Source organism: Peromyscus maniculatus, chromosome 9 (genome assembly GCF_049852395.1).
Source record: "Peromyscus maniculatus bairdii isolate BWxNUB_F1_BW_parent chromosome 9, HU_Pman_BW_mat_3.1, whole genome shotgun sequence".
Lineage (NCBI taxonomy): Eukaryota > Metazoa > Chordata > Mammalia > Rodentia > Cricetidae > Peromyscus > Peromyscus maniculatus.
In genome coordinates, this window is record NC_134860.1 from 85,349,760 (window position 1) to 85,373,482 (window position 23,723).

The 23,723-nt window shown below is 38.7% G+C and overlaps 1 long non-coding RNA gene across 2 annotated transcripts in view; it reads left to right on the forward strand.

Annotated features, from left to right (window-relative positions):
* The window catches only part of LOC143267193 (uncharacterized), a 38,844-nt gene extending 15,416 nt beyond the window's left edge, over window positions 1-23,428 (forward strand). For both annotated transcript variants that reach the window (XR_013042110.1, XR_013042109.1), the window contains exons 2-3: window positions 22,138-22,338; window positions 23,242-23,428. This is a non-coding gene — a long non-coding RNA (uncharacterized LOC143267193). The remainder of the gene's footprint in view (window positions 1-22,137; window positions 22,339-23,241) is intronic.
* Window positions 23,429-23,723: the final 295 nt, after the last annotated feature.

A 23,723-nucleotide genomic window follows, 5' to 3' on the forward strand; every position in this document is an offset into this window, starting at 1 on the left:
TGAGCTATAAGCTCACTTCTCTACAAAGCAGTCAGATCACTCTGACTTAGAACTCCATAGCAACCCTTAGTAATTCCCCTTTTGTAGACAAACACATTCCTAAGCATATCCTGATCTTAGGGGCAGCACACCGATCCAGCCTGTACTAGTTTTAGCTACATATGCAGTAAGGCAAATTGTGTCCACTGAAGGGACACTTAGGAGAAATCGCCTATTTATTATATATATATATATATATATATATATATATATATATATATATATATATATCTCATTCATGTCAATCCAAATAAGAAACTAACTACCAATGTCTTAACCCTTAGCAGCTAGACCTTCATCCTCTTGGACTCATTACAGAAATCTCCAATCAGTAACACAGGCTTCTTGATCCATGTACATGCTCAGATCAAGCTACTCTTTTGCCACATACCTAACCAGAACTTTCTCTTTGCTTAGCAATAAAATCCTTTGATACTTTGCAATTTATATGTGCTTCTTCAAGTTTTGGAACAAGACACCAAGCCCTGGGAAACACCCAGTCCAGACAGAGACCACGGGCAGCACTATCACTAGCCCTTATCCTTCCCACTCAGTAGTTTTTGGTTAATGAGAGAAATCATGATCACAGCTTTGGTTTCGATATTCAAATGAGTCATTAAGATCCCATTATACTTTGCTCTTCTAATTTTCGGTCTCTCTGAACACTAAGTGGTTTTAGATAGGATGCATTCAGACTGCTAGAATTTCTCTGGTCTCTTTTTCTACCTCAAGCTTGCTTCTGACAACAGAATAAATGAAAATATGTATGAGTCTGTGAAATAACTTCTGTTAAAATGTGCAGGATTCAACATTTAAAAGGAATTCCATTTCAGTACATGATAAAATTTCCAGATTATCTTGAGAATTGGGGCAGTTACTGTCAGTTCTATTGAAAGAATTCCAACATGGTAAATTACCTGACAAGTTGTGGTATTTTATGTGCTGTATTGAAATTGGAGTATTTGTTTTGCTTCAGTGGGTACTTAATTATTTGTTTCTTCTTGACAATGTGCTAGAATTAATTCATAGCATTATGAAGCTGCTTTAAACATCCTCTGGAGAGCACAGATTGGTTCCTGTGAATTGATACTCTGTCTGAATGCTTTGCCCTCATTTTAAAGATACTAAATCAGGGTCATGAATTACTTTTATAAGGAGGGAAATTATAGCTTTTCTATCCTAAAGGAGGTTTCAGGGATGCAAGCAGAAAGGAGACAAACACAATGTGTCAAGTGGAACCTTCTGTCTGAATTCTGTTTGTGCTGTGCTCATGGAGGTATGGCTCCCAAAGAGCATACTGCACAAGGCAAGGCACACTCTCCCTCGCCGGCAGTTAAGCTGTGTGTTTTCTACACAAAGTTAAATTCTGGCCAAAGCCCCTGCTATAGCATGATTATGATTTGTCCCATCCAAAACTCATGTTGGAATATAATCCTCATCAGGAAAGATTAAGAAGTGGGGAAGGGCAGCTCGTGACCCTCCCTCCAGTGTCTTTGGGCTAAGTCAGGAGTGTTTGAATGAGGAGTTGGACAATGCAGTGTGACCTTATTATTATTATTTTTTAAAGAAGGAAGAAACAGAAAAAAGATGTGGTGCCAATGGAGACCTTTAATGGTGATTATGTCTTTGCTTTCATGAGTGGATTAATCCATTCAAGTGACTAATCCATCCGTTGATTTTTTTTTTGTTTTGTTTTTTTTTGAGACAGGGTTTCTCTGTGTAGTTTTGGTGCCTGTGCTGGGATTAAAGGCTTGTGCCACTACCGCCTGGCCTCCATCCATTGATTAAAAGATCAATTCATAGTAAATGATTATTTTGAGAGTCAGTCTGCTACAAACACTAGTTTTACTGGTTTCTGTAGTGCTCTCTTTTGTGCTTCCTGATTCCCTGAGCCACCTTGGGATTTGGCTTCCAAGAAGGCCAACTCTAGCTGCAACTGGTTTCTTGGCCAGGGCTGTGAGCCAAGAATAAGCCTTTTTATAATTTATGAAGACTGTGGCATTGTGTTATCAATAGTAGAAGATGGACAAAGATCATTCTTTGTGGGCAAACAAATGGCATAGAATGAATTGATCCAAAGGTTTTTATAAATTCGTGATATCTCTTAAGATCATACTTATATATTATATCCATTCAACTTTTGCAAATTCTTTAGTAATTACAACAGCCCAGAATGTTAAATGGTAATTTTTTTATTTAATGCTGGAATTTCATTTTTAATATGGAAGGAACTGAGTCTATCAGAATGGTAAACTAATGTCCTTTAGGGATTCATGAGAATACATTTTACCCGAGAAAAGAAAATTCTAGGGATAGTGAAAATCGACTTCTACTAGAAATGTAATCTTTTATCTCATAACCAATAGTTTCCAATAAAAATTAAACTGATGTGTGTCAGGTTTTATGCTCAGCAACTGAAATGGCGTAAGCAAAGCCCCATTCTTTATAAAATTGTGGCAGCCATTTTGAAAGGTAATTGTGTTCTCAATAATTTAGTTTTCCTTGCACTCTTGTAGTATATTTAAATGTGATTAAAATACTGATACTCTCCCTCACTAGGAGTTTCAATAGAGGCTCATTTTGCAAGAAAACACCTGTATGAACAAACCATTCTGTCATCTTTCTAAAGTGGGCATTTGGGAGACATGTGGGAAGCAAAAGAAAGAACGCCATTGTGTTCTCCTGGGCTGCGCATGGTTTTTCCTGTTGTCATCACAGAAGAAACATGCACTTGATGGGTCAAGAATAATCAGAAAATGTTACAAACTAAAACCCAAATAAGGCCCTATCTTTGTGTTCTTAGTGTCACTAGCATTCTGCACAGGTTAGGATAGCTATAGTAGTCATATCAACCATTTTATAAGGATCCAAACCAAGATTGCCCATTTATGCTTCATTTTTCTATTGTGTTCATTTTTGTGAGTTGGCTTTGGAGAAAATACAGACAATATTAAAACCTAGCCCTTTCAATGTTTAGAGAAAGTGGTTTGATATTTGTTCTAGGGTTTTATGTGTGGTTGAAGATGTCTGCCTTATATTTTGAGATATTTTCTCGCTCGGTCCTGGAGATCACCGACTAGGTGAGGCTAGCTGCCCAGTGAGTCCCAGAGATCCACCTGTCACTGCCTCTTTAGTGCTTGGATTACAAGTGCACACAACTATAGGCCTGATTGATTTTTTTCCAGATGCTGGGCATTGAAAACTTCCCAACTGAGCTATCTCCAACCTACATCTCAAATTATGTTACTAACAGGTAAATTTTCCAAGTTCAAGAGTCCTTACTGTAAGGAAATAACAAAATAAAACATTGCTAAACAGTATAGTATTAAATACTTAAACATAGTGTTAGGATTTTTTTTTCTGTCTGTGAAGAATCACCTTGGAAATTTGATGGGAATTGCATTGAATCTGTAGATTACTTGTGTTAGAATGGCCATTTTTCACAATATTAATTCTTCTGATCCTGAGCATATGAGGTCTTTCCATTTTTCAGTATCTTCCTTGATTTTTTATTTATTTATTTATTTTACAATACTATTCAGTTCTACATAATAGCCACAGATTCCCTTAAAGGTCTTAAAGGTTTTATTTAGAGGTCTTTCTTTTTCCTTTGTTAGGTATTTTTTTTTCAAGTGTTTGGAAGTAAAAATGCTTGCCCTGTTATTACTTATATATGTTTACCTGTATAGATGTCCACATAAATCCTAATAGTGCACAGAAATTCATGTGTCCATCCTAGAGGAATGTGAATTAAACAAAAGACATATAATGATGTAGCCACTCCTAACCACATTTTGCAAATCAAGCCCTTTGCTATGATATATTATTTGTGGAGACTGGTGACAAATATCTGCGACAATTTTACCTGAAAAATAGTGAATGATTGCTTATTATAGATTATCCATTAAATTATGCAACTTATTTTGTTATTAATAAGTCAATATGTTGATAATAAGATAATAAAAGTGCTTGCTGGTAAGCAGGCAGTTTATTATGAGAATAATTCTCTGTTAAAAGGAAGTAACCATCAGTAATAGGCACATTAAGGTAGAAGCTTAAATTTCCATAGCTCTTCTTAATATTTAACAATAAAATTTCTCCTGGGATGTAATCTGTGTTAGACAAATAATTAACACTAATGAGCTCATCATTTGTGTTTGAGGTCTGTTTGTTTCTGCTGGTCCTCCATCCCTTTGCTCTCCCTCCCCTTGCAGCCACACAGAAAAAGAATAATCATTTCCTGTTTGTGTAATCTTTCCAAATTCGAATCAGATCCTGTTACACTAGTTTTTCATCATTTGGAAGGTTTCTTCTTTTAAATTTTCATACCTACATCTCTGTACCTCCTGCTTATCAGCTTAAGTGGTCCTTAGCGCCTGTGGGGGCAGCATTCCAATAGGAACTGGAGTGTGTGGCCAGGTAAAAGGGTACCAAAGATTTTATTTCACTCCGTATGTCTCTATGGTAGTTCCAAGAGTGATTTCCCCCCTTAAATTTCAGATCTTTTCTGCTTTTGTAATTTTGTCTCTGGTAGTGTGTCTCTGTGGATCACTTGAGTGAAACCAATCTGTGTATGTTCAAATCCATTAGATTTGGTATGTTGCTAATGGAGTGATTGTATCAGTTTTAATTCCAGTAATAGAATGAGTTTCTATTACTTTGTTTCCTTCTCAACATGTGACAAGACCAGATGGATGCAAAATGCTAACTGGTTTTACTTTTAAAAGCAGATTTCCTGGGGCTAGGGAGATGGACTAGTGGATAAGAGCACTAGCTGCTCTTCCAGAGGACATGGGCTCTTCAAGAATCCACATGGTGGCCTGCAATTCCAGTTCCAGGGACTCCAAAGCCCTCTTCTGATCTTTGCAGGTACTAGATAAGCATGTCCTGCATAGACATATATTTAGGCAAGATAGCCATATGGGGAAAAAAAAAGAAGTAAAAACAAATTTCTTGATTTCTAGAGAGCCTGAACACCTTTTCCTATATTTATTGATGACTGAGCTTTTTCTTCCATAGGCTCCATTTGATTTCTTCTGGCCTAAGTGTGTTTAGGCTAAATAAGGCTTATCTTCTTAGGCTTTTTCTTTTAATATTGACTCTCAATATGCAGAATTTCCTAACTTTATTACTTTATAGCTTATTAATCTGATCCTTTTTGTTTCACTTCTGGTCTATTAAGAGACAGCTTGCTTTTATTTCTTCCAACTGTTGCAATACTTTAAAGGTAGCTCTTGAAGCTATCTGGAATTCATTTCAGTTCATGGGATGAGGCAGAGAATCTGATATTTTCCCCCATGTGTCTAGTCAATTATCTGAGCCATACTTGTTGAAATGTTCATATTTTCTTGGCTGATGTAGACTTCTCTTATACATCAAGATAACCAATATACACAGGCTGATTCTGAGCTCCTATTCTCTGCTATAGCATCTTAACGTCTTTGGTAATATAATTGGTAATAAAACTTGCTGTTTTGAAGGCAGACTCCCTTTTGCTCCCTAATAAAAGCTTGTCAAGGTTCCAAATAAGACAAGGCAAGTGGGGTTGTATTTGAAATTGCATTGAGTTACATTTTTTCAAGTGTAGAAAAAAATTAAGTCCGATTTTACTTAATTTCCTATGCACCCTATGAAGAAAATTTTGTACTTTGTATTTTAAGAGTTGTACATTGGCCTCCTGAAGACAGCTGCCTTTGGAGCATTATGGGGAGCTGTTCTTTAAGCATACTGCTGGAGAGAGAGAGAGTCTCAATGGGAGGGCTCCATCAAATTTCTGCTCTCAGAACTCAGGGAATCCCATTGAAGCAGAGGAGGAGAGAGCCAGAGGGGATGGAGGACACTAGAAGAACAGGCTCTCTGAATCAACTAAATAAGGCACATATGAGCTCACAGAGACTGAAGTAGTAATCATAGGACCTACATGAATCTGTGGTGGTATTCTAATTGTACTGAAATGTGATTTTGATTGTATGTTAATAAATAAAGTTACTCGGGGGTCAGAGCTATTAGAGCCATAGCAAGAGTGTGGCGGTGGTGGCACATGCCTTTAATCCCATAGATCTCTGTGTGTTCAGGGATACAGCCAGCATGGGAGACATATGCCTTTAAGACCTGGGGGGCTGTACATACAGACAGTGACGAGGCAGTCATGTGTTTGGGTTTACAACCAATGAGAAGGCAGAACAAAATACTATAAAAAGACGGACAGACAGGATATAGCTCTCTTTCAGGAAGCTGGGACACAGCAGGAGGAAGGGTGAGATTTTAGCTCTGAGCTCTGACCTCTCGGCTTTCTCTTTTACATTGGTTCTGTGTTTCTTATTTAATAAGACTGTTGGTTACATCTACATGAATCTGCACTAGGTCCTCTGCATATATATTATAGCTATTAGCTTAGTATTTTTATGGGACTCTTAACTATGAGAACAAGTAGGTCTCTCTGATTCTTATGCCTGCTCCTGGGACTCTTTTCCTCTCAGGGTCATGGGTTTGTGCCCCACATTGGGTGCCAGATGTTGGTGAAATTATTAAGGCCACTCCACATAGTTAAAAGGGAGGCTTATTTTGTGGGGTAACTTACAAATGAAGGGATAGGTAATAGGGTCTGAGAAAGGTGTAGCGTAGTTCAGCAGTGTTCTCTGGAGAACTCTGCTTGGTCTACCTCCAGTGTCCAGGTCCAGGAACCAAGAGAGCCGGTACATCTGGATCTTGGGTCTTTAGGGTCATCTCTTGGCCCTGCCTTGTAGGCATGACAGTTACCAAAGTCTCAATGGGGGTTGGAACTTCAAGATCAAAGCTGGAATGGCTACCCACTACAGGTTGCCATGTCCAACTTTGATATGATAGTTTTTGTTTTATCTTATATTTTATTTTGTCATGTTTTATTGTTTTCTCTTAGATGCCCTTTTTTTTTTCTAATGAGAGACAAAAAGGGAGTGGATCCAGAGGGGAGGGCTTGTGGGGGGTAGAACTGGGAAGAGTGGAGAGAGGGGAAATTATAATCAGGATATGTTGTATGAGAAAAGAATCTATGTTCAATAAAAGGAAAAAAAAAAGAATGCTGCTGGACACTTCACACTTCTTTGACTCAAAGATGAAAAACCAAGCAAGGTCATCTTCTGGGAGCAGCCTCTGTGGTAGTCAGTTTCTTGTTACTTTGAAAAACTCTCCAAGAAAATAGTGAAAGAGGAAAATGGCTCACAATTCAGAGATTATAGTTTAGGGTCTTCTGGATCCATTGCTTTGAGCTGGAATTGAGGCAGAACATTGTGGCAGGGGGAGGGGAGTGGGTGGCAGAAGAAGCTTACCTCATGTTGGCCAAGAAGGGCAGAGAAAGGAAGGGAGAGGGAGGGGGAGGAGGAAAGGGAGTGAGATGAGGAAAAAGGGGAATGGGGAAAGGAGCAAAGGTAGAGATGGAGAAAAGGGGGGGGATCCTGGAACACGATATATTCTCCAAGGACATGGCCCCAGTGATCGACTTCCTCTAACTAGACCCCATCTAAGAATAATTCCATCACTTCCTAGTATTGGTATCAAATTAGGATCCAGCACTAGATTAATCCACTGCTTAGATCAGATCCTTCAGTGACTGAATTAACCAGCCGAGGCCTGAACATTTAACATTTGCACCTGATACAGACACTTGATATTCACATTATAGCAGCTCATAGGATGTACAAATTAAAACTTGGAAAAGGAAAAAGTCAGTCATTAGAAGAAAGATGATATTGAAATTCCACTTACATATTCTCCAAGTCTATTACCTTTCTGACTCCATAGTGATGTAACTTTTCTTATACAGGAGAGGAAGGAAGAGATAAAGAAATGGGGAATAACTTTAAGATGGTAAAATGGTAAGAGGTAATGCATAAAATCCATACATCGTACATTACATGCAGATATAACTTTAGAGATTGTCTAATCCACTCATTTAATAGATGGGTAAAACGACTCAGATAAAGAAGCTTGTCCAAAGAATTTTAACTTGGCATGGAAGAGGCAAGATTATTGGATTACCTGTCTCATTATTCAATTGTGAACAAATAAAAATATTCAAAGAACAAAAATAAATAATAATTATACTTTCACTGAAACTTGGTGCTTCCAGATTTTACCACTTCCACGATTTTATCACCGTTTTAAATGTCTTCATGTTTCAAAATTTTGAATTTTTCACAGCATAAAACAAAGCCTCAATAAGTCTATTTATCTATGTATCTACCATCTACCTATCAATCTATTCATCCATCCATCCATCCATCCATCCATCCATCCATCCATCCATCCATCCATCTACCTAACTACCTGTCATCTATCTGACATCTAATAGACACCTATCTCTATTTCTATACTTTATTCTGCTGCTGTATGAATCATTCAAGAGCAGCTGGTACTCACTGGTTTGTGTAGTTGTATAGGAACATTGCCTGTTGTAAGTCTGAATCTGTTGAAAAAGAGTTCCTAAATATTTTTATTAAATATAATGATATAATGTATTTACAAGCATTTTAATAGACATGTTAACACTATTTTCTTTTTTCACTTAAAAATGGGAAAAATAATTTTTGTGCCAATTTTAATCATTCAGACATAATTAATAGTACATTGAAAAGTCATTTCATACTTGTACTTCAAAGTGGTAATATATTTTATTTAACTGTGATTCAAAATTATATTACATTAAAGCATGACAAAATTATAATAAAATCATTTAATCTAGAAAGATTAAAAGAGTAGTTTTAGGGATGTGCTAAATAGAAAAAGATAACACAGGAAGCTATTCCTCTTTTACAGAGTATATTTATAGAAAGAGCTTATTATGTCATTTCTTACATTCATATCAAGTACTTTAATTCTTTTATCTCATCTCTTACCTGCACTTAACCTCACAATTGTGGTCCTTTCCCTATTCTCTAGTAGTTTCCCTTCTAGATTCAAATTCATGACTTGATTTTTTAAGATTCCAATGGAGGTTTCTCAGGTTTTGGACTTTTTTGTAGTCTCTGGCCCCTGTGGCAAGCATTGTCAGCCCAAGTGGCATAACTTCTCTCTCTGTCTCTCTCTGTCTCTCTCTGTCTCTCTCTGTCTCTCTCTCTCTGTCTCTCTCTCTCTCTCTCTCTCTATATATATATATATATATATATATGTGTGTGTGTGTGTGTGTGTATGTGTGTGTTTGTGTGCGTATATGTGCATAAGCTTATATATTATATATAATTGTTTATATTTTAGGTAAATAACAATAATTGATTCCTTTAGGATTTATCAAGCAACCGTAGTGTTATTGTCTCTCCTCCCTCCCTCTCTCTACTGTATTTCCCCCTCTCTTCTCCCCAGTTAGTGTCATCTTCCTCTTTTTCCAGGTTCTCCACCTCATATCACTTCTATCCTATCTTCCCCTCTGTAGTACTCTTCTCCATTGTCCCTTTTTACTTGACTGGTTTCTGTGGTTATTCTAGGTTGTATATTCTCATCTGAAGATTAGGAGCTAGAGACCACAGGGGAGAGAGAACATGGGATGTTTGTCTCTTTGGGTCTGGGTCACCTCACTCCATATAATATTTTCTAGTTCCACCCATTTACTCATAAATTTATTGATTTCATTTTTCTTTACAGCTAAATATTATTCCACAGTGTATATGTTCCACAGTTTCATTATCCATTCATAAGTTTAAGGGTATTTAGTTTGTTTCCATTTGCTAAATATTGTGAGAAGAGAGGCAATAAATACAGGTGAGCAAGTATCTGTGGAATAGGATGTGGACTCCTTTGGGTATATGCCAATGAGTGATATGGCTGGGCCATACTGTGGATCTATTTCAGATTTTTGAGAATCTTCCAGAGTGGCCATGCCATTTTGCATTGCCACCAGCAGTGAATGAGGGTTCTCCTTTAAAGACATATCTTTAGTTGTTTTTCCAAAGTGATTTTGAATCCTGTTAAGTTGACAATAAATATTAACCCCCACAGCACTCTTTGTGAGAAGATATCTCAAAGCTGGTTCTTTCTATTCTTAGCCACTCTCTTAGGTCGATATTTTGGGGGCCCTGTAATGCTACATTGCTCCCCAATTCACATCTCTACTATCTACTTACTGATGTAAGCCCTGTATCACAGCAGTTAGAGTTCTCTGTTGAAATCATGTAGCTCAAATCTGATCCTTCTCTGCAGCATGAATTCAATCTGTGTTGTAAATTTGGTCTCCCTGACTTGGAATGTTCTGGAATTGTAGGCACCCTCTACTGCATCCCCTATCTCTTCACTTTACTGTGGTTACTTCTCTCATCCTTGGGCTTATCATGCACTAGCCTCTGTACCTTTCAACAAGGATTATATGTGAACCCCTCTGAAGAAATCCCCTGGAGTCCCTTTCATTTGGCTTGAGGTACAGTGGGAATGAGAGAAAATACCCAGCCTACATCACCTCCATGACTCTCTATAAAGTATTCTCAACTCAGGAGGCTTAGGGCATCCATCTTCTGATGGAAGTGTAAGGGGTGAGTGGTGAGGATGTATTTGCATAACTAACTTTGGACCAACTCTCACAAATCACATATAGGTGCTTCAGCATATCTTTTTGGCATACTTTACAACCTTTCTCTTCAGGTTTAGGGCTTCAGCTAAATCTGTGTGACAACAGGAAATTTCCTACCAAGCATATACTCTTCTGTATGCCAAGGTACTTTCTTGGGTTGCTCAGTTTTAAGCTGAAAGAAGCAGAATTCATTTTTGGCCTGTGGTAGAGTCACTACAGCATACACCACATTTTCAAATTTCAGCTGTCTTTAATTTTTAACAATGATGCTTCCATCTTTCTCTTCTTTCTTCTTCCCCCATCCCTCCACTATGTACATAGGTTTATATATGAGCATTATGGAAAATAGTGGTATATGAAAGGTTATTTAGAGAAAGAGAACACTGTTCAGAATTGGTTCATGTAATTATGGAAACTTAAATATTCAAAGCAAGCTGGAAATTCATCTTAGAGTTGATGGTGGTCTTGAGTCTAACATTTACAAACTGAGTCAGCAGACTTTAATCTCAGGGAAGACTTCTGTATTACAGAGTATTAGACAATTTTCCTTTTGCGAAACTTCAGCTTTTTATCTTAAGGCCTTCAATTAATAAGCTGAGCCTTACCCCTACCATGAATGATTTACTAAAATTCACTGACTGTAAATGCTGGTCACTCTTAAAAAAAATACCTTCAAAGCTACACCTAGATCCTAGATGAGGGTTGATCCTATAGCTTGTCTAAACTGACAGAAGTAATACCCATAGCTAGGTAGAACTGTGGACTTTTCTTTTTTTCCTTAATTTATTTCTCAACAATGTAAAAGGCTAAGACCTGTTTTTATCATCCCAAACATTCACCTCTCATTGTTCATGGACCAAAAAACATCAGACTACTAAGCATTTGGTCATGTAGTGCTCAGGTTTACATCTGTCTTCCTGACTAAATTATGAGCCATTGAAGGCAGGTCTCACATCACCTGTCCATTGGTAACAACTGGAATTTAGGGAGGAGAAACCGAGGGAATAGTTGCAGTCATCCAGCCTATTTAACCAGGCCCAGAAAGAAGACTTAGGGACAGAGATTAGGAAGGCACAATCAATAGGTATATGCTAAAAAAATTCCTATATTCAGTCTCAAAACCAAGCAAGGCAGCTGAAGTAAGATGGGGTGAAGATCAACATGGCAGGAAGGTCGTCAACAGACATCTTATTCTAGGGTAGTTTATTTCTTTGCATTATCACTGTATGTAGAAAGAATCAGGGAGAAGTAATGTTGTATAACCAAGCGACTGGGTCTTGATATTTTGACAAGCTGAGGATTAAAATACACTTGTTAAAAACTGAAGTGCAAAATGTTTCAAAGGGCTTTTGAAGCTGGGCTGTTTTGAAATTGGGAACTCAAGGACAGTGGAAATGGAGAAAGCATTGTATTCAAGGCCAAAGAGGTTGATGGGAGGACCCAAGGGCTGTTTTGTCCTCTGTGTTGTGTGACCATGAGATTCTAGGAAAGAAATAAGAAACTTTCCTGCCCCTTGTGTATCCTTACATAAATTCTGTGATTTCCACCCATTTATTTTTCTCCTTTAATCACTCAATTAGTATATCTGATGCCTGGAATGGGGGAAAGTAACTGAAAAGATAGTTTTCTGCAGTTCGTTTTCTTCAGGCCTTGGATTTAACACAAGGCTAGTCTCATTTCTTCCCTGCCTCCACAGGGTGTAGTGTTCATGGAAGATGAACTCTGTGTGGCTACAACTCATGTGGCTACCATGAAGCCAACAGTTAGTGCAAGGATGGAGGAGAGGTGAGAAGAACAAATCTACTCATTGCTGGCCAGGTGGAAATATCACAGTGGGTGCTCTCTCTCTGCCACTTCTCACTTACTCCATGGATGGAAACTGATGCATTTTTTTTTTTACAATTAGAGGAATGTAGATTTATCCAGGAAAAAGAAAAGAATTTAAGTGACTGTCTTTTTCTCTCTTTCTGCTTCTGTCTTTGTCTCTCTGTCTCTGTGTTGTTGAGGAAACTAAAGTTCAAAAATTTTAGTGATTTGCATAGGTTATCAACAAGAAATTAATGGATTTGGGACTGAAACTCATTTGATCACAAATATTTGTTGCTCTTCTCTACTGTTTCCTGCCAGTGTTGCAAGTAAATAAACATCTTGTAGTAAATGACAATAAATTCTGCAATATGACTAGACTGTCAGTTCTCCAAATATCATCTTTATCCCTTGATCTATTGGTAGACTCTGAAATACACCCATGTACATACATAAACACAATTACATGCCCCTTAGGGCACCCCGTGAGCTGTATGTGTAATACATACATATGATGTATACATTGTCACCTGTAGTACTACTTACAATTCTAAAGGGTAGGTAATGTAATTCATACTACTAAGAAAGAAACAGAGACTTAGATGGGTATATTCCTTAAGGCATGTATCAAGTAATGCAGCTGAGATGGGAAGCTATGCACATGTGCAGTCAAAGCTGTGTTGTTAGTAACAAGTACTATAGTACCACTCAAGAAGCAAATAATGAGAGGGTTCCCTGTATCTGCAACTATAATTGGTAACATCTACAATAAAAATAAAAATCACATGTCTTCTACATAAGGGTGCTCCATAAGTTGTTGGAACTAAACACATAAAGCAGGCAATATGATCTGATAAAGCAATGATGGATATTAATGTAAGGCCACCATAAGCATCAAGTGTGAAACCTGTTCACATCCTCATCACAGCAGTTCAGTTACTTTTCTCCCATCACAGGATTTGTGCTTATTGAGGATTATGTTAGGAAAGGAGGCTGTTGGGGAAAGATGGCAGGAATATTAATCAGTGAGAAAAAGCCTATCAGATGCAGACAGCTGAACAGGAGAAGGTACCACACAGAAAGGGAAGTGTGTGTTCAAACACACAAAGGAGAAACAAAGGTGTCATGTACAGGAAAAAGACCATAGATGTTCAGTGATGCTGAGATCTGAGAGAAAGAAAAGGTGTATGGAGAGTTTGGTTAGAGAGGATTTGTTTTTTTGTTAAAAGTGAAAACGCTGATTTCTTGACTGATGGTTATGGACCTATGAGAATCTGAAGAAATATATAAACTTTTCAACAGAGAAATAATGCGCACTGGGACTGTGTGCAGAGCAACCCACCATGCACTTATACAATGTCATGTATGACTCATATGGCTGTCCTGAGTCCCCAGGATGTAGACTAGGGAGTATTTCTGTTATAGAGGATGCTACAGTATAATGGAGGAAGTTGGGATACTAGATGGTTAACTTTTTTTCCTGAGGAAAATGTTGCTCCTTGTATTTGAGATTATTCGCCCATTTCTGATTTTCCTCCACCTATTTTAAAAGCTGTTTTGAACAAATGAAGTGGCACATGATGTGAGAGAGAAGAAAGATAAGGCAGAGGGAAACACCACCACCTCTTGGGTGTCTAATGAGTCCCAGCTGATTGACATAAGTTTTCACAATGCATCTTCAAAATCCATTCTTATGTTAGAGAAAAGAGAATGGAAACACATTTACAAAAATCCTGATTCATCTTCATTCAGTTAAAGGGAGTCCCAGATATGAACCCAGAATTGTTTTTTCTAAAGCTCCATGTTTTGTACATAACACTACTCAACATCTCGGAGACAAGAAGATGATGGTTTCTATGGCATTTCCCACTCACTACATTTCTGTGCCATCGAACAAACTCAACAAAGAAAACCTCAGATTCTCTTTCAGTAAATGCTTGGGTAATAAAACAGTTTGGCATTTTATTTGTCTGTCTTCTCAAGTTGGAGTTTTATTTACTGGATGAGTTTTATGTAAGTTAATAAAAGTCAATAAACTCAATATTCCAGAAATCCTTTGCAATTTAACATCTAGATAATTAGGGTAACAAAAGGAAGTTAATTCGATGCTGGTTTATGAAGGTGATTAACTCAATCCCATTTGTCTCCCTGAAGAGTTTCGATAGAAAGTATTGTGCATCTTCTCCATCTAAGGAGATAGATGCAGGAACAAAAGATATGCTATGAACTCTTCCAAACCACCATGCCCTTTTAGCTAAGTATGGCAGCTTAATTAAAGTTATTTTAAGTAATAGTTAATTATGCTTAATTAAAGTAATTATGGAATTAGCCTTGGGAATATGAATGAACCACAATGCAGACATGTTTGGCCTCTTCAGATCAAGTATACTAGTTTTCTTAGATCCCAAAATACCTCTGTATGTGTGAATCAGAGACAATATGACATAAAGCCTGGATTATAGCTTTGATTATCCAAAACTAATACTAACAATGAGTAACTGAATGATAGATATAAATATCTGTGTGTGTATGAATGATGTCACAGAGTGTACTGTGTTTTCCCCCAAAATACAGTGTGTGAGAGTATATTAAATTTGATTTATTTTAATGTAGGATTACTTTGGGGAAAGCAAATGAAGATCAAAGGTCTAGAAGGCAATGCTGTTTATGTTTTCAAGGACTAAATTGTCCTTTTTTTTGTACATGCATTATTCATATTTACCAGATGCTTTAGGGATTCTGGCTGACTTTAGGAAAGATCTAGCATGTTTTTACTTGGAGATATAATTTAAACTGAAACATCTAGGTCTGGCATTGTTACCACAGTGGTCTTGATTTAATAAGAGCCACTGGATATGAAGGCAAATGGATAGTCTTCCCTGGGTCTTGGTAGTGCTTGCTAATAACATCCCTTAATGGCTTCTTGGCTTTCCTGAAGTTGAAAATCTATCATTATGTTTATTGGGAGAATTTCTAGTGAATTATAATGAGAATGATTCTTAAAGTATAGTGTCCCAGAATCTTTCAAGTTGTATTTCCTCAAATTTCATTTCAGATTTCCAAAGTATTGTCCATTTAACTGACACTCTCAGAAATAAAATAGTCTCAAGAAGGCTCCTGACTGACATAGTCTTTCTTCTACATGTTCGACCTCCTTAGTTACCTCATTGGTTTGTCTGGTGGGTAAATCTCTCTGTCCTCTATTAAAATGAGTGTTGTTTGTCATAAGTTTTTATTGAGTATAAGGCACACTGGAATGGAGGAGTGGGGTGGAAGCCACAGAGATTAGGCCATATAGCAGGGAAGACAAGAAGAGACCCTTTCTCAAATGCTATGGAAGATGAGGACTGGTACCTGAGGATGTCATGTGACCTGTACATAAGGACTGTGGCACATGCACACACACACACACACACACACACACACAGTAGAGAAAATAAGTTCTGACACTCCCTTCTCAGGGTTTGGTTGGAGGGGGCCACACAGGTCATTCCCAGTAGTAGAGGATCACAGCACAAAGGGCTCTTAGTAGAGTATCTAACTTTCTCAAAGTTTATCAAACAGCTCATGAATCTCCCGGAAACTAGGAGATACATTTAAAGCATTGATCAACTTTTATAATGAGTTTATTTTTATTTTAAGTAGAAATGTAGTTGCCACTTAATGAAAAATTATAGTAATTCATGTTTATTATATAAAAGGTCAGAAAACACCACCTAAAGGAAAAATATTAACAAACAAATACATCCCACTGGCCAGAGTTAAATATAGCAGAGGTGCCACAGAGGTCAAGTACAACAATTTTCTGTACTTCTGGGTAGATATCTAAAAGAAATTCTTGGTGTGCTATATATATTATATATATATATATATATAATATATATATATAAGCTCTGATAAGACATTATGGCACAAGGACCCTCAAACGATGCTGGGTTCTTGTTAGAGATGGAGATGTATGTTCCCTTTTCCTTTCAACTCTAGGACTGAAAGACCCTTGCAGGCCCTGTGCTTCCTGCCTTAGTCTCTGAGTTCATGTGTTATCAGTCATCTTGGACTTAGAAGACCTTGTTTCCTTGGTGTCCTCTATCCTCTCTGGCTTTACACTCTTTTTGCCTCTTGCTCTTCAGGGTTCCTTGAGTCCTGAGGGGAGGAATTTGATGAAGACTTTCCATTTAGGCCTGAGAGTTCTGAGGTCTCCCACTCTCTGCATATTTTGTGGCTGTGGGCCTTTCTGTATTTGTTCCCATCTGCTGCAAAAAGAAGCTTCTCTGATGATGGCTGAACAAGGCACTGATCTAGGAGTATAGCACAATGCCATTAGGAAACATTGTATTGTTATATTCTTTTAGTAGCACAGTAGTATTTGGCTTTCTTCTAGGTCCCTGGGCTATCTAGTCTCAGGTTCTTGTCACTCAGGCAGTGTTGGGTATAGGTTCCATCTCAAGGAGTGGGTTTTATGTTGAATCATATGTTGGGTGGTTACTCCCACAAGCTTGTGCTACCATTGCACTAGAATATCCTGCAGGGAGGACATCATTGTAGATGGAAAGGTTGTAGCTGGGTTATTGTTTACCTTTCTCCTTTGGTAGTGTGCAGAGTACCTTCCAGTTCCTACAACACTAGACCGTAGGTGTGAATGCTCTAGGTTGGCACCTGCTCAAGTTCAATGAGTTGTGCAGAAGTTGTTTCCAGCAATAGGGCTTTGCCTTCAGTTTGTGGAGATATCCTTGGCAACAGCCTGAGTATTTTGTGGGTTCCCATAATTAACTGATCAAGAACTCAATTATGTGTAAATCATTGCTGGTACTGGAAGCTTCAGTTGACTACAAGATGGCCAATTGGGGCCAAAGTAACCAGTGGGTTCCCAGGCAACCTCTTCACGCCTTCAAAACCAGTACCACCTGCATGACATTTACACCACCAAGTTTGGCTGCCAGCAGGAGATAAAAGCTCAGCCAGTTCTGGAACACAGATTATGTGTACTGACTCAGAGGAAATACTTTCTGGAAGATTTCACCTCAATGATACTGATCTATCCTTAATCATTGCTAATTTCTTAGCTCCAGCTAACCTGCCCTAGTAACGTAAAGGTTTCACTTCATTTGTGCTGGTCTCTTGTTAATCATGGTTGACTCTTCAGCTCAAGCTGACCAGAATGACAGAATCTTAATTCAATATAGCAAATGACCTCATAGATAGAGTCTTTGAACTTCCTTTTGAAACTTCACAAGCCAGGCCTCCATTCTCTTCATGGCTTTTAACATTCTTATCTTCCAAGCTCCCACAAAATATCCCACTGTTCTCCATCCTCCGTGACTTTTCTAGCTCAAAGTTCCAAAATGCCTCCACAATCCTCCCCAAAACATCATCAAGTCTGTCAGAGCAATACTCCACAATGCTGGCACCAACTTGTCTAAGTTACGCTTTCTATTGCTATAGCTTGCTCAGTCTGCTTTCCTGGGGAAGATTGTGCTCCTGCTCTCAGCATTCCTTAGTTGCCTGAAGTTCATTGTCTAGAATTGAGTCTTCCTGAGCTTTCCTCCTTCCATGTTAGCATGCCTGTTGATGCTGTCCCGGCTCAGGTCTTCTTTTGGCATCCGTGTTGGTGAGACTTCATAGGTATAGCTTCTCTGACATTTCTAGGAGACACAGTATCTCAGCACACTTCCTGTTCCTCCTGCTTTCTGTCTCCTCTTCTGCAATGTTTGTGAGCCTTAGGTGCAGGGGTTGTTTTCTAGATGAATAAACTGGGATTGGCCTCTCCAACTCTGCCTTTTGGTCAGTTGTGGTCTTCCATGATGGTCTTCATCTGCTGCAAAGAGAAGTTTCCTTGGTGAGGGTGAGAAGCGCACTGAGTTAGTTAGACTCTGGAGAAGGATGTGTCCATAGCAGTTTTGTCACACGTATCCTCTGTTTCATCAATGTGGCATCAGCTCTGTCTGCTCTGCATTTTAGCAGTTGTCTTTCATTTTGGTAAGTTCCAGTTGGTTCTTTTTCGCATCCTGTCTGGGCATTCTTGATTGTCCTCTGTGTCTTTCTTGGATGCAGCAGAACAATGGGTTTATTTTCTATTCCATTCTGTTAGTCCATGTCTTTTTTATTGGGAAATTGAGACCATTAATATTTAGAGTTATTATTGAGCAGTGCTTATTAACTTTTGTTATTTGTTGTAGTGGTATATTTTTTCCTTCTCTTGATTAACTGTTCTGGGATTCTTTATTCATTTTTTCCTCTTGGGTGTAGTTAACCTTCTCTTCAGCCTGAAGTTTTCCTTCTATTGTCTTCTGTAGATTTATGTCTATCAAATTACTTAAATTTGTTTTTTTTTTCATGAAATGATTTTCTTTCTCTTCTCACTGTGATTGATAGTTTTGGTAGTATAGTAGTTTTGGTAGCATGTGTGATCTTTCAGCTTTTTTCTAGGCCTTTCTAGCTCTCAAGAGTCTCCATTTAAAAGTTGGGTGTAAATAATCTAATTAAAAAATAGGGTATAGATCTAAACAGAGAATTCTCAACAGAAGAATCTCAAATGACCAAAAACCATTTAAGGAATTGCTCAACATTCTTAGTCATGGAAATGCAAATCAAAATGATTCTGAGACACCATCTTACACCTGCCAGAATGGCTAAAAAAAAAAAAAAACATTGATGACATTTTATGTTGGAGAGAATGTAGAACAAGGGGAATACTCTTCCACTGTTGGTGGGAGTGCAAACTTGTACAGCCACTTTGGAAACAATATGGTGACTTCTCAGAAAATTGGGAATTAATCTATGTCAAGACCCAATGATACCACTCTTGGGCATATACCCAAGGGATGCTCAATTATACCACAAGGATACTTGCTCAACTATGTTCATAGCAGCATTATTCATAATAGCCAGAACTTGGAAACAACCTAGATGCCCCTAAACTGAAGAATGGATAAAGAAAACCATTTACACAATGGAGTACTACTCAGCTGTATAAAACAATGACATCATGAAATTTGCAGGCAATGGATGGAACCAGAAAATATCATCCTGAGTGAGGTAACTCAGATTCGGAAACAAACACAGTATGTACTCACTCATTAACAGATACTAGATGTAAGGTAAAGGATAACCAGACTACAAGCCACAGCTCCACAGAAACTAGGTATGGAGGAGGACCCTAAGAGGACTGCATGGATCACCATGGGAAGGGGAAATAGATGAGATCTCCTGGGTAAACTGGGGGAGAGGGATAACAGAGGGGAAGGGGTGGGGGATGATCAAGCTGGAGGAGGGACAGAGTGGGAGAACAAAGAACAATGAATCCCAGCTAAGACCACTAGCAGTATTAGAGAGTGTGCCTGAATTGGCCTTCCCTGTAATCAGATTGGTGAATACCCTGTCATGATAGAGCCTTTATCCAGTAAGTGATGGAAGCAGATGCAGAGATCCACAGCGAGTTCAGTCAAAAAGAGAAAGGAGGGATTATTTGAGTGCCGGTGGTGGTGGTGGTGGTGGTGGTGGTGGTGGTGGTGGTGGTGGTGGTGGTGGTGGTGGTGTCAAGATCATGATGGGGAAATCTACAGAGACAACTGAGCCAAGCTCATGGGAGCTCACAAACTCTAGACTGACAGCTGTGGAGCCAGCATGGGACCAAACTAGGCCCTCTGCATGTGGGTGACAGTTGTGTATCTTGGTCTGTTTGAGTGGCCCCTGGCAGTGGGATCAGGATCTATCCCTGGTGCATGAGCTGGCATTTTAGAGCCCATTCCCTGTGGTGGGATGCCTTGCTCAGCCTTGATGCAGGGAGGAGGGGCTTGGTCCTGTCTCAACTGAATTTACCATGCTTTGTTGACTCTCCATGGGAGGCTGTACCCTTTTGGAGGAGTGGATAGGTGTGGGGCAGGGGGCAGGTGGTGGGTACAAGGAGGAGGGATGGGAGAGGGAACTGTGGTTGGTATGTAAAATGAAAAAAAAAAATAAAAAAAAAGAAAAGGTCAGATGTTCCTGTTCAGGGCCTTACTTTATATCTGACTTGGCTTTTTTTCTCTGCAGGTTTTAATGTTCTATATTTATTCTATATGATTAGATTATTATCCTGGGAAGTTTCTTTTCTAGTCTTGTTTATTTGGTGTTCTATATGTTTCTTGTACCTTCATAGAACATCTCTCTTTAGATTGGGGAAATTTCCTTCTATTATTTTGGTAAAAATATTTTTTGTACCTTTGACCTGGGTTTTTTCTCTTTCTCTTTTCTCTATATGTATTATTCAGAGATTTGGTCTTTTCATAGTGTTTCAGATTTCCTGGATGATTTTGTGCCTATATATATTTATACATACACATACATATGATATATATAATACTATACATATATATGATATATATACATACACATATATGCATATGTATATGTTTAACCTTTCCTTTGAGTTTCCTCTCTTCCTCTCTTTCTCTCTTCCTTCCTTCCTTCCTTCCTTCCTTCCTTCCTTCCTTCCTTCCTTCCTTCCTTCCTTCCTCCCTCCCTCCCTCCCTCCCTCCCTCCCTCCCTCCCTCTCTCTTTTTCTTTCTTTCTTTTTTTTGGTGTTTTCGACACAGGGTTTCTCTGTGTGGTTTTGGTGCCTGTCCTGGATCTCACTCTGTAGACCAGGCTGGCCTCGAACTCACAGAGATCCACCTGGCTCTGCCTCCCTAGTGCTGGGATTAATGGAGTGCGCCACCACCTCCTGGGTGAGTTATTTATTTCTACTTTGTCTTCAAGACCTGAAATTCATTCTTCCATCTTTTAGTCTGTTGATGATGGAAGTTTACCTTTGAGGTTTTTTTTTAATTGACATCTTAAGATTTTCATTTCCAGTTTTATTTCTGTTTGGGTTTTCCTTAATGATTCTGTTTCTTTGTTAAATTATGATTTTTTGTCTTGAGTTATTTTCATTATTTTATTCAATTGTTTGTGCTTCAGGGACCTCCTTAAGGCATCTGTTCATATCTTCTTTAAAGTCCTTGAATATTTTCACAATTGCTATTTTAACGTTCTTGTCTGTGCTTTCAGCCCAGTTGCCATTTTCAAGGTCAGCAGGGTTGTTGGCTTGGGAGGAAGCCTATTGTCTTGGTTTTTCATGTTTGTGTTTTTGCTCTGGGATCTAAGCATTTGCAATTATGATATGTGAGGTGTATCTTGGTGTAGCCACACGTTCTTGAATTTGTTAGGTGGATCTTCCATCTTTTTTGTTACTTTTTGCCCATTGTGAGAACTAGAACAACGTGGCAGCTGTGGGATCCCTGGGTGCTAGCCAACTGTAGTGGCTGTTACGTCTTTGGTTGAGAGCAGTTCTGTGGCTAGTGGAGGATCACAGAAGAATGGGGATGGGCTAGAAGGAATGGCTGAGTAGGTTGTCAGAGCAACTCTGAGTCTAAACGAAGGGAATGGAGGTCAGCTAGAAAGGTGGGGTGCTCAGGTTGGTCGGCAGTGGCTTGTCTAAGAGTAGTTGAGAGAGCAGAACCGAAGTGAGGAAGGAGGACACAGATATCCTACTTGGGATACAGTTAATTGTGGTAGCTTCGGATTTCTGGTAGAGAGCATATCTGTGGGTGAATGAGAAGTCACAAAGGAATGGGGATGGTTGGAAAGGAAAGGCTGAAATGGGCAGCAGAGAACAACTAGGAGAACCCTAGGTCCATACCAGAAGTCCCTATGGGATGGAGGTCTCTCTTTTGGAATGGAAATGTATATTATGTGCCATTTAGTGTTGGAAAAATGTAATTTGATTTTTTATTTTACAGGGGCTGTCATTATGGAGAGATCGCCTTGCATCTCAGAAGACAATGCTGACAGTATTAAAGACTATGGGAACATTTGAAGTGTACTAAATATATTTTGAATCATGAGATAGACATGAGCCTATGGGTGCCAAGGGACTGAATGTGATAATTTGAATGAGAAATATCCACCATAGACTCATGTATTTGAAGACTTGATCCCTGGTTAGTCATACTATTTGGGGAGATAATGAAACTTTCAAGAGGTGGAACCTTGCTGGAGGAAGTGCGAGTGGCTGGGATAGGATGTAGGGTTTATTATCTCACTCACTTCTGGTGGATACATGAAAATGTATTCTCCCTGCTTGCTGTCTCTGCTGCCACACCTTTCTTATAATTATGGATTATAATTGGATCCATAAGCTAAAATAAACCCTTTCTTCTCCAGTTATGTGTAGTCATGGTATTTTATCATAGCAACAGGAAAGTAACTAATATGCATATCTATGTTTGTATGTTTCCTGCTGAGTAATTTTTTTCCCACCCAGTTACCAATTTTTTTAATAGATGTATTAAAAAAGTGGACACAGCCCTTGGATGCTTCTCTGCAATTCATTCATTATTTTTCTAACTTGTTCCTAGGTGCTTGTGTCCAAGAATCCCCCCTCTACTTTTCAATTGTTCTGATACTCCTTCTTTCCTTTCAGATTTCTCCTATTACTCCATGTCAATCTTAGGAATAGTCTATTCTTTTCCTTTGAGATTAAAAATCCATCATTCTTAACCTTCCATTTCCTTCTTCCAAAACCTCTCATGTATCCTTCCTTTCTCTCATTCAAGTTTATCGCATCTTTTTCTTTAACTGTTCACACACACATACACACACAACTTGCTTAGTAATATAATACTACTCCTATGTATATGGTTTCATGGCTGACAGTTTGCTATTGGATAACCAGTTGGTGCTCTCTTCCCTGGGGAAGACTATTTTTTTTTCATTCTCAGCACTCTTTAGTTGACTGTAGTTGTTTGTCTGGGGTTTAGGCCTCATGAGCTTTTCTCCTTTTAGGTTAGCATGCCTATCATTATTGTCAACTAGATTCTAAGTGTTTATCCTTATACCCACAGATAAATGTACTTCATTCTTAATGAAAGAAACTTCTTTTTGCAATAGAGGGAGAAAATTACAGAAATCACAACTGATCAAGATGCAGAGCTGTGGAGCCCAGTCCCAACTGATACATTTATAACACAAAAACCGGGCTTTAAGTTCGGGGATCATTGCAGAAGAAAGGGAGAGGGGGTTGAAAGATACAGAGGAGGAGGAGGTGGGACCTATCTGGGCGAAGTGGCTCACTGAGAGGGCAGGGCTTGAGAGCTATAGTCCAGCAACACTTCCAGCCCTGGGCTTCCCACTCCCCAGTCTACCAAGAAGTGAACAAGTAGCCTCATGATCCTCCAGGACCTGCTCCCATAAGTGTCACCTCCATCATACTTTTACACCGTGACACTGTGAGTCAAAAAGATCCTCCTTCCCACAAGCTACTCTATTTAGGTTCATGTGACAGCCACAGAAAAAGTAGCTGATGAAAATAGTGTTGAAGGTACCA